Here is a 13860-nt window from a genome sequence, read left to right as displayed (position 1 = left end):
CCTCTGGGCGGTCAGAACGCAACTGATAATCATAATCCAGACTATTTATTTCCTGTCAGGAATATAAAATAAAAACTTTTAACCATTGTTTCCCGGATAACAAATTAGATGTGTCTTTCCGGACCATAGAGAAGCCAACAAAAACACAGGGTTACCACAAGAGCAAAAGTAAATAGATAAGCCTATGTACATATTGTATACCCATGTACTGGACACAGATATAATATCTGATTATATCCAATAGATGAGCACAAGCCAATGATGCATTTTGATGAATGACTGATTTGCTCTGTTTTTCTCTGCATTATTACATGTACTGACAGTATCCATGAGCAGGGTTAAAATGTCTTCCCTTTGAAAGTGGTGAATTCAGTTACTTCCCCAGAAGTAGAGTTTTTTAAATGTTTTTTTTGTAAAGGGACGTTGCCTCTTGTGTCCAGAGAGCTCCCCTGTGAAGAGTCATCCTAGCAGTAACGGTGGACTTCCTCCCTGTTGTCTAGGACAGCCAGAAATAGGGCTGGTGTGAATTGTATTATCCAGACCTGGTTTTCACATTGCTCTGACTCTCCTCAAGGAATTGCAACCCTGTAAAAGAAGCTGATGGTAATAGTTTCAAGTGTCTACCATTATCATTGTACCATGTACAAGGGACACTGGGCTTCCTTTGCTCAGACATCTGGAAGACAGTGTATGTAGTTAATAGTGACATGATGATTGATGCCAGACTCAGTACAACTTTCAAACATTGTTTAACATTGTGACTGTGGCCTGGCTGGCCTACGATAATTTGACAGCCTCCAGCACATCTAAGGTTTTGGCAAAGGTTCAAATCTACTACTGGCTACTACCTACTGCTCTTTGACACAACCTCTATGTTTCCCCACTATCATCCTCTCATTATCTGTCCAATAAAGTTAGATATTATGTATATTTTTTAAATTGACCTTGTGACTTATTATTTTGGAAATGTTGTATTGGCTTAGGGTACATCTTTAGTACACATTTATAAGCCATAATTGCATTACTATTCCAACCCAACCCTATATTTGTTTATTTCATTACACAAATAGCAATAAATAGTGTAAATAAAGGTTACAAATGACTTTTGTTTTTATGGCTAATGTCAATTTGAATCCGTTATTGAATCCATGCAGGCATTACAATGAAAGGTTCTTCTATTATTCTGTCTCAGTATGTCATCAGCACCAAGATGTTGTGCTGTAGATGTTACTTGTAATGTTACATAGGCTACATCTCCTACATCAACATAATGAATCATCTAGCTAAATACATCTGATTATTTCTGCTTTGTTTGAATCTGACTCTCCTGATGTGACATGACCTCGTACATTCTTAATCTAACATACAATGGCTCTAACATAAAGTGTAGCGTTATCCAAGCTAATGTACTTTTGCTTGGATAACTTAAAATATGCATATTCAATTGATGGATGTTTTAGTTTTCAATGACTAAGGCCTTTATTCAATCCGTAGCGCTGAAGACCTGCACTACAGTCCAATATAAATGTAAAGGGATTGTTCCCGCATTCACAGTAACGCTGAACATGTCGACTCAATCAGAAATTACCTTTACATTTCAATAGAGCTTCAGATTAAATCAAGCCCTACATTTCCCTATGCGATTGCTAATACTTCATGGGCTCTATCTTGACAGGTCAAATAATGGAATGGATATTCTTAACCCAAAACATATGAGCTTTTTGCATAACCAGTATTTTGGGTGCAATACCTGGTGATGTAGGAAAATACAGGGATTACATTTTTTTTTTAAGTCGTAGCTATGGCAAGGGCTTGAAGAAGATCAAAACATGGCCTGATAAATGTCTATTTACGGTCTTTGAAATGTCTTTCATATGTCTTGCGTTGTTCTAAACTCTGTTGTTTATGTGAGGGAAGATTATTACTGACACCACAACGTCAAGTGCATCTGCCTCCTCAAGCTGAGAGATCACTCATGAGCTTTAGACATGATTTCATACAAGTTCTGTTGTGTCCATCTTTTGATCCTCAGTCCTGAAGGCATCTTCTATTGTTCTATTTAAGTCAATATAACATCACGAATGTAGTCAGCAATAAGCTTTACAAAAGGTAGAAAGCTTTAGAAAGGCTTGCAAGAGGAATCCCAGTCCCTAGGGAACACGACCCCTGCTGCGTTGCATTTTTCCTTGGTATTTCATTTATCAATTAGAGCAATTGATTGAAGTCTCCCATGAGAGTCTATTCACCTGGTTTCCTGGGTGTAGATCAGTCAGTCTGATTAAAATGAATGGATAAAAACCAGCAGATGCTGTGTAGCCCATGAGGGTGAGAGTTTGGGATTCATTGAGAAGGGTACAGCAGGAGAACATTCATTATGAAGAAAGATAAAACATGGCCTTAAAGAACTACTCATGCTGAGACTACGAAGATAATGTTAGGCAAGTAGCATACAGTACTTCGTGCAATCCTGAAGGCATAATCTTAGCTAGAGAATGATTATACTGTACTCTTACTGCAATTTAGGAGATTCCAAGACCATCTGCCGTGTTGTAATGGAAGCCCGTGTCTGAGTCGGTCTATGTCCTATTTGTGTAGAGCTACAAGATGGGAATGCAGAAATACATGGCTGAGTATGGGAGTCTCCTGTGTGCACGTGTCTGTACCATAAAGTGATAGGAAACCTGTCCTCACCCATCCTATGTCCCTGAAGGAATGTGACTTTTGGTGGAGCTGGAGGTCACACGGCGGACACTGTGAATGTGTGGCTCCTCTCTGGGCTGAGGTGGACAGGTGCTAGGATGTCTAAGGTCTCTGTGGACACGATGATAGCAGGAGGGGAGGACTAAACCATTCCACAGAGAGCAGGGGACGCTGCCTGTAGATGATTTATGACTAGGTCACAGCTACTACTTGAAGGGTTAGGATGCAACTCACAGTCCCAACACATGCCCGTGGCATTTGCAGTAGGACAGAACAGGACAGTACCTCGCTGACTCTTTTAACAGGGTACACTCCAAAAGGGTTATTCGGCTGTCCCAATAGGGGAACCCTTTTTGGTTCCAGATAGAACCCTCTGTGGGAAGGGTTTTACATTAAACTCAAAATAGTTTTACCTGGAACCAAAAGGGGTTCTTGAAAGGGTTCTCCTATGGGGACAGCTGAAGAACCCTTTTAGGTTCTAGATAGAAAAAAAGGTGCTAAGTGTATACCCAACTCCCCAGATTGGGAGCCAAGTCTTCCTCAACTCTCCTGGCTATATCCCCTACCCTTCATTAATGAGAAGACATTTATCCTTTTGATAATTAAATTCTCCTGTTTCACCCACATAATCTATGAACACTTACAATATACTGTATACTGAGTTCGAATATTTCATTGCTCAAATTTTACAAGATGATAAAAGCAAATGCAATTCCTACAGTTATTTAGATGAATGTTGTATACACCATCGCAAATATATGTATACACCACATATGTCAGAGTCAAGGCCCGCGGGCCACATCCGGCCCGCAAGAAGGTTTTTTACGGCCCCTGGGATGATCTTGATTTATTATTAGAACCGGCCCGCAGCAAGCCGGCAGCCCGCAGATCTTTTACACGCACCAATACTACATTTCCCACAATGCAAAGGTGACGCACCGAGCAGTAGGCTGCTTCATTTCAATATTTATTGGCACAGCAGTCGTCAGCATCACAGTAAAATTAACTTTCAGATACCCATCAAAAATGGCAAAACGGAAGGTGGATACTGAGAACCGGGGGTTTCAAACAAGGTGGGAGTCGGAGTATATGTTCACGAAGGTAGCTGGAAAACCTGTGTGTCTTCTGTGTGGAGAAAGTGTGGCGGTACTGAAAGAGTATAATCTGAGACGACATTATGAAACGAAACACGCGGACACACACGCGGACGCAACTGTCAAGGCCAGTTTTATTTTGGCAGAAGAGATCGCTAAATCAGCCCGGCCATTTACGGAGGGGGATTTCATCAAAAACTGCATGATTAAAGTTTGTGACGAAGTTTGCCCAGAAAAAAGGCAACTCTTTTTAAATGTGAGTCTGAGCAGAAACACCATTGCCGAGAGAGTAGACCAGTTGTCCATCAATCTAAAAGAGCAGCTTGTGAAAAAGGGAAAAGATTTTATTGCATATTCCTTGGCTGTGGATGAGAGCACCGACATTTCTGACATTGCCCAGTTGTCAATTTTCATCCGCGGAGTGGACTCCAACCTAAGCGTGACAGAGGAGTTTTTGGCTTTACGTCCTATGCATGGCACAACTACGGGGCATGATTTGTATGAAGAGGTGTCAAGATGTGTAAATGAGATGGAGCTGCCTTGGGAAAAACTCGTGGGTTTGACAACCGACGGAGCACCTGCGATGTGTGGACACAGGAGCGGACTGGTGGCGAAGATACGGGAAAAGATGCAAGAGGAAAACGCGACAGGTGAGCTGACAGCTTATCATTGTATCATACACCAGGAAGCGTTGTGCGGTAAAGCCTTGAAAATGGAGCATGTAATGAGCATCATCACGCGCACAGTTAACTTTATCAGAGCCAAAGGTTTGAATCACCGCCAGTTCAAGGCATTTCTGACGGAGTTAGAAACGGAGCATGGTGATTTGCCTTATCACACAGAGGTGCGATGGCTAAGCCAGGGAAAGGTGCTTCAAAGATGTTTCGAGCTTCGTGAGGAGATTTGTCTGTTCTTGGACAGCAAAGGGAAAGACACAACACAACTCCGAGACGAAATGTTTCTGTGTGAAATGGCTTTTCTGTGTGACATTACGAGTCATCTGAATGCAATAAACTTGCAGCTGCAGGGTCGGGATCGTGTCATCTCTGATATGTACAGTACAGTGAAGGCATTTAAAACCAAACTGACTCTGTGGGAGACGCAGATGCGGAAAGAAAATTTGAGCCACTTTCCCAGCTGCCAGACCATGAAAGAGAAGCTCTCTACCAGTGCGTTCCTGAGCACACAGTTGGCTGATAAAATAGGTATGCTTGCCGCTGACTTTCGACGCCGATTTGCTGACTTTGAAGCACAAAAAAGCAGGTTGGAACTGCTCGGTAACCCATTTGCTGTTGACGTCGAAAGCTCACCACCAAACCTCCAAATGGAGTTGATTGACCTCCAATGCAATGATGCACTGAGGGCAAAATATGCGGCAGTGGGTGCTGCGGAGTTCGCCCGTTTCCTCCCCGGCACAATGCCCCAGCTGCGCATCCAGGCTGCTCAAACGTTGTCTATGTTTGGCAGCACATACCTGTGTGAACAACTGTTTTCTTTGATGAACCTGAACAAAACATCACACAGAAGTCGACTTACTGCTGAACACCTCCACTCAATTCTGAGGATTTCTTCAGCTCAGAGCCTTACCCCGAACATTGATGAACTTGTGGAAAAGATGGGACACCACCAAGTATCACCCTCAACCTCAAACAAGTGAACATTACTGTGCAATCACATATTTAGAGTTTTTACTCAGTTCAAGTTTAAAAGTTAAAATTTAATATTTGTTTTCACTGCATGTTACTTCTCCTTAAACAAAGTGTTGTTTTTGATTAATAGATTTTTGCACTTTATTTTTTTGTATTTCAATCCAATTATATTTTAAAAATATTTCAGTTGAGTGGATGATAGAAAATTGCTATTATTGTTTTTTCTTTGAAGTAAATTTAGCCCACTTTTGCTAAAATAGAAAATATAGTCTACTGATGGTGCCTTGAATACCGGTTTCTTTCATTTAATGTTCATGTTATGGGGATATTTATATAAAGGAAATTTGTCTTTTGTGTCTGTTGAAAATTAAAGATTACTGACAGAGCCATAAGAAAATATTGCTTTATTTATCTGATCATATTGTAATATATTTGTTAGGTTTTCAGTAGGTTCAATTAGGTTCACTAGACTATATGCGTCATTTAAAAATTTTTCAATGAACATTCGAACAGTCCGGCCCTCGTCTTGTAGCTGATTTTTTTATTTGGCCCTCCGTCCATTTGACTTTGACACCCCTGGTATACACCATCTCTGTGAAAAGATAACGTGTTAATTGTCCTTGCAAATTTGACATTGACAGAAGAATGATTGCCAACAGTCCATAATTGGCTGACATTTGCTATGCTAAAATATTCTGTTAGGTTGGGGGAAATCACTTAAGTGCAGGAATGCTTCTTGAATACATATTTTAACATAAAGTGATATTTCATTAATGTTTTGTACACATGAATGAAAACATATTTATTTTTGATTTGACATAGAATTTGAAACATTGTTTCTTACATAACAGGGCTGCCCAAAGTGGGCCGCTGCAGTTTGGTAGCAAGTAACATTATTGTTACCTTGAATGAATTGTATATGGAGATTAAGGACACTGGTCTGGGCCTTTTAATGGAGTTATTCTTTATGATTCACGACAAATGGAAAGGGCCAGGTAATTCTGGCAGACTGTCAAGGAGGAACGCTACGGATACATCACAGCTTTTCATTTCTCCCTCACATAGTGGTGATGAAACTATGCCCCCTGGGATTGTGAGAGGAGCGACTGCAGAAAAGAAGACACCCCCAGAGTGGCATTATTCCACTAATGAAGAGACGGGAGTAGATTAAAAACATTTCAAACACCATTTGGTCCTCAACGTGTTTTCAGCTGTGCACACCATCACAGCAATTCTCAGAGACAAGGGAAAGGCTGTGCGCTATATATACTTACCAAGTGCCTCTACTGCAATTTTTCACTTGCTTTTTTAGTACTGAATAAAACATGAAAAACAAAACTATATAATAAAATTGTAATCAAGTGACTCTCTAACCATGAGTAGATGATTCCAATTCAACAAAAGCAGATAAATGCAACTGCTTTGCATGCAAACAAAGGTTAGAATATGCTTATTTCAATAACATACAGTATCAAGTATTTCATTTATTGATGAAAATCCGGTCGGGATGTGGTGTTTCTCATTTTGCCAGTCTGTCTGAGCATGTTAAAAATAGATCTCTTCATGTGTTTTCTTTCTCTAATACCTTTCAGTTTTCACCTGACACGTTTGTTCATTTCAGGTGTGAACTTGTGGGTTTTCATGTGAGCTAAGGTTTTATCATGGTAATAGATAATTGCCCACACGCAATTACCTACAAATGTGTGGATCTTTGTCAAATGGATGCAATTATAAATTTGCACTATAAAGAGAGGAATTATTTTTCAAATCTCTCCCTTCAACGATAAAAGGGGTATTTGTTGCCCGTAGACACAGCCGAGAGCCAACAATTTATTGTAACATTTTGCAGATGCAACAATAGGGATCAATCATTGTTGTGCAATAAGCATCTTCTAACTGTTTTGATTTGAAATGCAGATGACCTACCCTACGCCTTGTATTATAAAGCTGTCATTGAATGGGATGCTCTAAAAACACACCACATCAATACAGCTATGACCGGAAGGGACTTTTTATAGCAGGTTATGAGAGCATTTCCCCTAACCCTAACCCTTTTACTAAGCTTAACCCAATTTTCCTAACCTGCTACGTTAATTATGGTAACCTACCGTGTAAGTTCTCCTAACCTGTGACAAAAAAGTAACTTCCGGTTAAAGCTGTATCAAAGCTGAACCAATGGACATGATGGTGACTGAATAATTGCCACCAGATATTAACCATTAACCATCCGCAACAATACATCATAATTAACATTCAGCATGCATCCAGTTGGAACACTGGAATGGATCATTGATTGTGGGAAATGAATCTAGGAAATGCAGGTAACTATCAAGTTGAACATTACAAAAACACATGTTCAATACGTCATAATAGATTTAAGCTAATAAATAAATATGTCATGAGATTTAGATGTGTACTTTTAAATCTCCCAACTGACAGAATGAAATGTTGTCTTCAGTTAGCATGTCAGCATACCAACACTTTTCTTTCAAAGCTAATTATTTTCTCTATTTCTTTCCATCGTAGTAATTCCTATGCAAAACCCTGGGGATAATTTATTCATGGCTCAGCATTTAGCAACTCTAATCCTTTCGCTGATACTGTTACTGGCACATATAATTGTGTAAAACTGCTTAAGGGAGGATATCAGGCAATTGCTGTTACCGTCTATAGTTTTGGCAAAGGGAGAGAAAAAAAGCTGCTTTGTAACGAGAAAATCAGCTGGCAGTTTGGTAAGTGGGGGTCAGAATTACCGTGATAGGATGGGCTGGGCCTTCTCTCATGCATATTTCGGTCTATTGTCACCTCTCTCTGTTCCTAATAAGAGCTGACAGGATGGAAATGGGGTTATAAAGGAACTGGCAAAGGTGCTAATTTTTCTCATTTAGGCTGTGAATGAGCAGGCCAGGATTCCAGCTGCTTTGGTTCATCTGGATGCAGTACAGCTAAACCCAACACACCAGGACCTGATCATGAACGGGAGGTCTCCTCATTTTCATTGGCAGCTTTGAAAGACATAAGAAAGCAATGGAGTTTGTGGGTTAGTCCAGCCTGGCAAACAGTGGCTGCTCTCTAATCCTCTTGGTTCGCTTCCATACCTTGTCTACTTTCATTGTTGTGAGCACCATATTTCCACCATATAGCTTACACCCACTCTGTTCTATCAGATCTGAGGTCAGGAGGTGAAGGAGACAAGGACAGGAAACTGTGTAGGACTATTTGAACTGAGCCATTGTGTTGGGGGGGTGGGGGGGGGTGGCACAATTCGCATACCTTTTCTCTCTGCCCCTGCTGGCCCCCTTTCAAGACACCTCCACTACCCCTGTAGATGTAGAGCAGCCATGAAACCATCCATGGAAGCAGCATCATTACCCAAACATTCTGTATGCAGTCCCAGATAGGTCTTTATGTCTGGGCAGATGCTGTCTGAATGTAAAACACAGGCTCTACAGACTAAATTAAAGAGGGGGAAGAGGGGCCACTCTCTGATCAAGACATTGGTAACATTTTAATGGCATCCAGTCAATGAAGCTGGTAGGTTGTAATAGACCCTTCTCTGGCTTTGCCAAGTCCATTTTGTGTACACATGCAGGGTGACTAGAAGATTCCGTTTGTTCCCCCGTGCCAAGATAATGACAGTGCTTGTTTCCACACGCCTTTCTGAAACCGGTTTCAGGGAAAGCCAGCCCCTGCAATGCTTTCTTATCATGGATTGAATTGCCGGACCGGCTTGAAGAGACATTTAAAAAAAACGGAATAAATCCAAAATCCTGAGTTTGGTGTTTCAGCCCAATGGAAACCTTTCTTTTTACAGACTGAATTGCTTGGTCCAGTATAACGCTGAGGAATGGGTCTGGGGAAATGTAACTGCTCTCAAATTCACAAATGGAATACAAAGACGTCTTTATAATATTGCACGAGTAATTCAACCCTGCTAGAGTCTCAGTAGAGAAATTAATGAAAATATGAAAACATAAGGTCAATTAGTTACAAATATACAGTATTACCTAATGCACCCTAGAGCCATTCAACAATTCAGCTATTCAATAATCAAACACAGAAGCCCGAGCACACTTGATGGATTTGACTGGTGAGGAGGTAGGTGTGTTAGCAGACATGGTCACACACACACACACACACACACACACACACACACAAACACACACACACACACACACACACACACACACACACACACACACACACACACACACACACACACACACACAGACACACACACACACACACACACACACACACACACACACACACACACACACACACACAGTTATTTTATTGCAGCTCTTTAATTATTTGTAACTTTTATGTTTTTTGTTGTTGTTGTTTTTCTTTTTGTATACATTTTATGTAATTTTTTATTTATAGATTATTTAAAAAAAATGTTTTATGTTTTATTTCTTTAGGTATTTTTTCTTAACTGTATTGTTGGTTAAGGGCTTGTAAGTAGGCATTTCACTGCAAGGTCTACACCTGTTGTATTCGGCGCATGTTACAAATACAATTAGATTCGATTTGATTTGAATTACACTGGGCTAAACTACACTCCAATGTATTTAGTATTTTCAAAATACTGTAATTTGTATTTTGAAAATACAAAATACTATTCTATATCATTTTTTATAGCAGTTCACATCTTGCGAACCCCAGCTGCTCCTGAGTGGCACAGCGGTCTAAGGCACTGTATCTCAGTGCTAGAGGTGTCACTACAGACACCCTGGTTTGAATCCAGGCTGTATCACAACTGGCCATGATTGGGAGTCCCGTTGGCCGTCATTGTAAATAAGACTGACTTGCCTAGTTAAATAAAGGTTACATTTAAACTAAAAATTCACCCTGCATTAGTATGCAGGGTGAATGATAGCACTTTGGTGTGATAAGAGTGTCTGCTAAATGAACTAAATATAAATGTATACGTAAAAATGTTTATAAATACTTTGTTGAGGGAAAATGTGCTTGATACGATTGTGATAGGTTGTTGTCTTACCTAGCTGTCTGAAGATGAATGCACTAATTGTAAGATGATCTGGATAAAAGTGTCTGATAAATTACAAAAATGGAAATATAAAAATTAAAGATTGCAAAGCACGCTGAGTATTATAATAATGAGTCCCATCCCAAAACAAGGCCAATAATAATACCCAGTGTGCTTTGCAGTTCATTTTGTTATGTTAATTTTCACATATACACGTTAGTCATTTAGCAGACACTCTTCTCCAGAGTGACTTGCTCAACTAAGGTAGATGAACAACAACATATCACAGTCATAGAAAGAAATGTTTTTTTGTAACCGTTACTGAGAATGTTGTTGCAATCATGCTGGCTAGTTGCAAAGGCATGAAAAACTCACTGGATATTCATAGTTCAATTTTATACATTGATCTTTGTGGTGTTTTGTAATTGCATTTTTGCCCATCCCTGCACACACCATATGCCAGGTTACTGCTGCAGTGATGGTAGTGTGGCCGGTGGTGGCTGTGTAATAAGAGCTAATGTATGCAGGCTGTTAGTGATGTTAAATGGACCTTGATGCCTGGCTGACACAGGCAGATCTCCTCTGAGCCCATGGAGGATGAGGGCGAAGAGGAGGATGAGTGAAGGACGAGACTGGGGTGACTCAGGAGGAAAGAGGAAGAGAAATGGAAAAACAAGAGGTCCGGGAGAAGAGGGCACTAAAATCTGTCCATAGAAGTAATCTACCAAGAAGCTACAATTACATGGTTTATCATATACTGGTAATTTGCAAAAATGTAGGTGAATGTATAAAACATGTTTTATTTTTTTTTTGAGTTGTGCATTATCTGCTATGTAGTTTTATTTTTTTATGGTTTTGTGTTTTGCCATTTTGCTGACCCGTTTTGCATAGGTCAACAGGTCAAAGATAAAACACTACATATTGACACACTAACGACACCAAAGGGACTTTGTAGTGTTTCCATGTTTTCTCCCCCTGACATTTTTTCGCCTGAAGGAAAATAATAGCTGCCGTAGCCGTACGGGGAAGCAGCTGTGGAAGGTATATTGCATATTGATTGTACTTTCTCCATTGCAAGCACAGTAAAACATTCCATATTGTATGTAATTCAAGCAACAATGTACAATGTGACAATTGCATTGAAAGATCATGTTACAGTATGTATCAATCCAATTAAAACATCAGGATTTGTGTCTGATGTGTTTGGTTGATCTCTGTAACGCGGTTCTTTCCTTGGTGGAGGACCTAAAGACAGAGATGAGAAAAATGGTCTGTCACTTTGTTACAGCACAGTCAACCAAAGGTTTCAAGGATTAAACAGAAATAACTTTACACCATATTATGGTGTTTCAATTGGTCAGGCCTTTTTTATGTGGACTTCATCGCAAATAGAAAATTTAAGAGAGTCCAAAGTATCACTGAAGAGTTACAGATTGCGGCGCTAACATTTTTAAGGTAATTTCCAATGCAGCGTTTACCGGGAATGTAGTCTCCCTAACACGGGAACATCGTGTTTACATTTCAATCACACTAACATTGAACTTCAGTGATACGCCTTTCATTCTTCTCTCTCTATCTCTCTCTCACACACACACACACACACACACACACACACACACACACACACACACACACACACACACACACACACACACACACACACACACACACACACACACACACACACACACACACACACACACACACACACACACACACACACACACACACACACATACAATGCGTTAGTTTTTATGAACATTAATCCATTAATACGTGACCCATTTGATATGCCTTTAGAATAGGGGTGGGCAATCATTTTGGCTCGAGGACCAACATTCAATGGAGGGCTGCACAGATTTTTTGGGGGACCTATTTTTTTTCATCAAAATCAATTTTGCAGGAGAGAAAAAAATGCAGTTGAAAATATCCATTATAATTTCTACATATTTTCTATCTAGTTTTAGACGATCAAACGTGGCGTGGAGTGTTTTTTAACCCAAAATAAAAATGTCCCTCCCTCCCAAAAATGTATGAATATAGATTTAATGGGCCACCCCTGCTTTAGAGTATTAGAAAGGAGTCCATCTTGCCATCATTTTACCTGAAACATCCATAGCTTGAGGAAACCCCACATTATTATTTTAATACCCAAATTAAATATGTAGAGGCATGACTTCTATAACACATTTGCCTCCAGGATACCAGCAGGTTATTGGAATTCAATCAAGGGGAATTAAATATGTCAGCCACCTTGTTAGGCAGCCATTACATAAAGCAACTTCATGCCATTTTCATCTCCGGGCTGTTTGCTGATCCTGAAGAAATCCATGATAAAACACAACTGTACAAATTGATTGCTGGTAGCTATCATTTATGCAGAAAATACTTACTGAGTACATTCATTGTACAAATATTGGCTGAAGAGGGTTGATGGTAAAATTGGTTAAAGGGAAGGATATTGTTTCTTGGAACACCTGATATCAATACACTCACCTTTTAAGGGGTCTATTCTAGAACTGAGGTTAAAAAAAAGTCACTGTCGAAGACCAACCTACATGCTACATGTCTCCGTGGTCGATTTTGTGCAAAGCCAAGGTGAAGTACATTCAAGTACATTCTAAAATCACATACATTTTGCAAGATAGAATGTATACATTAACCTACTGTCAACTACTTTTGGTGTCTTTCTATGACTTAGCTTTTGTTTAAAATACAGTATATTTATTACCAAATACCTTAAACCAAAATGGCATGAGGACTTTCAGAAGCATAATTCATTTTACTCTCAGTTTAAGTGTGTTAATAGTACTGTAGGTACAAAAACTAGGTCAGAATAAAGTTCATAAATGAAAGCGGACAATATAGTAAATCCACAGCCTCTGAGACTAAAGTCCTACATTTGAACCATTCTGTATTTTTTGTGTTTTCAAACGCCTCATATCTGTTCTATGTTCACACACAGTCAGGTCCAAAATTAATGGCACCCTTGAGAAATGCATCTTTCTTGCGATGCAAGACCCACCACTGGTGTGCGTGGCCGAAGAGCTCTATTTTCATGTCATCTGACCATAGCACAGGTTCCAATCCAAGTGCCAGTGCCGTTTAGAAAACTCTTGGCATTTACATTTGTTGGATGACATGATAATTGAGCTCTTTGGCGACAGACACCAGTGGTGGCACATGCAGAAAGAACCCCATACCTACTTTTAAATATAGTCGTGGATCTTTGATGTTATGGGGTCAACAGCATCATGAATTTTACCCAGTACCAGGACATTTTTGCCAAAAACCTGGTTGCCTCTGCCGGGAGGCTGAAACTTGGCCGCAAGTGGATCTTCCAGAAAGACAATCACCCCAAGCACACATCAAAATCCACACAAAAATATTAGTTAGCACAGACAAAGGATATCAAGGAACTGGA

Source organism: Oncorhynchus mykiss, chromosome 30 (genome assembly GCF_013265735.2).
Source record: "Oncorhynchus mykiss isolate Arlee chromosome 30, USDA_OmykA_1.1, whole genome shotgun sequence".
Classification (NCBI taxonomy): domain Eukaryota; kingdom Metazoa; phylum Chordata; class Actinopteri; order Salmoniformes; family Salmonidae; genus Oncorhynchus; species Oncorhynchus mykiss.
Note: the sequence above shows the minus strand (reverse complement) of the source record.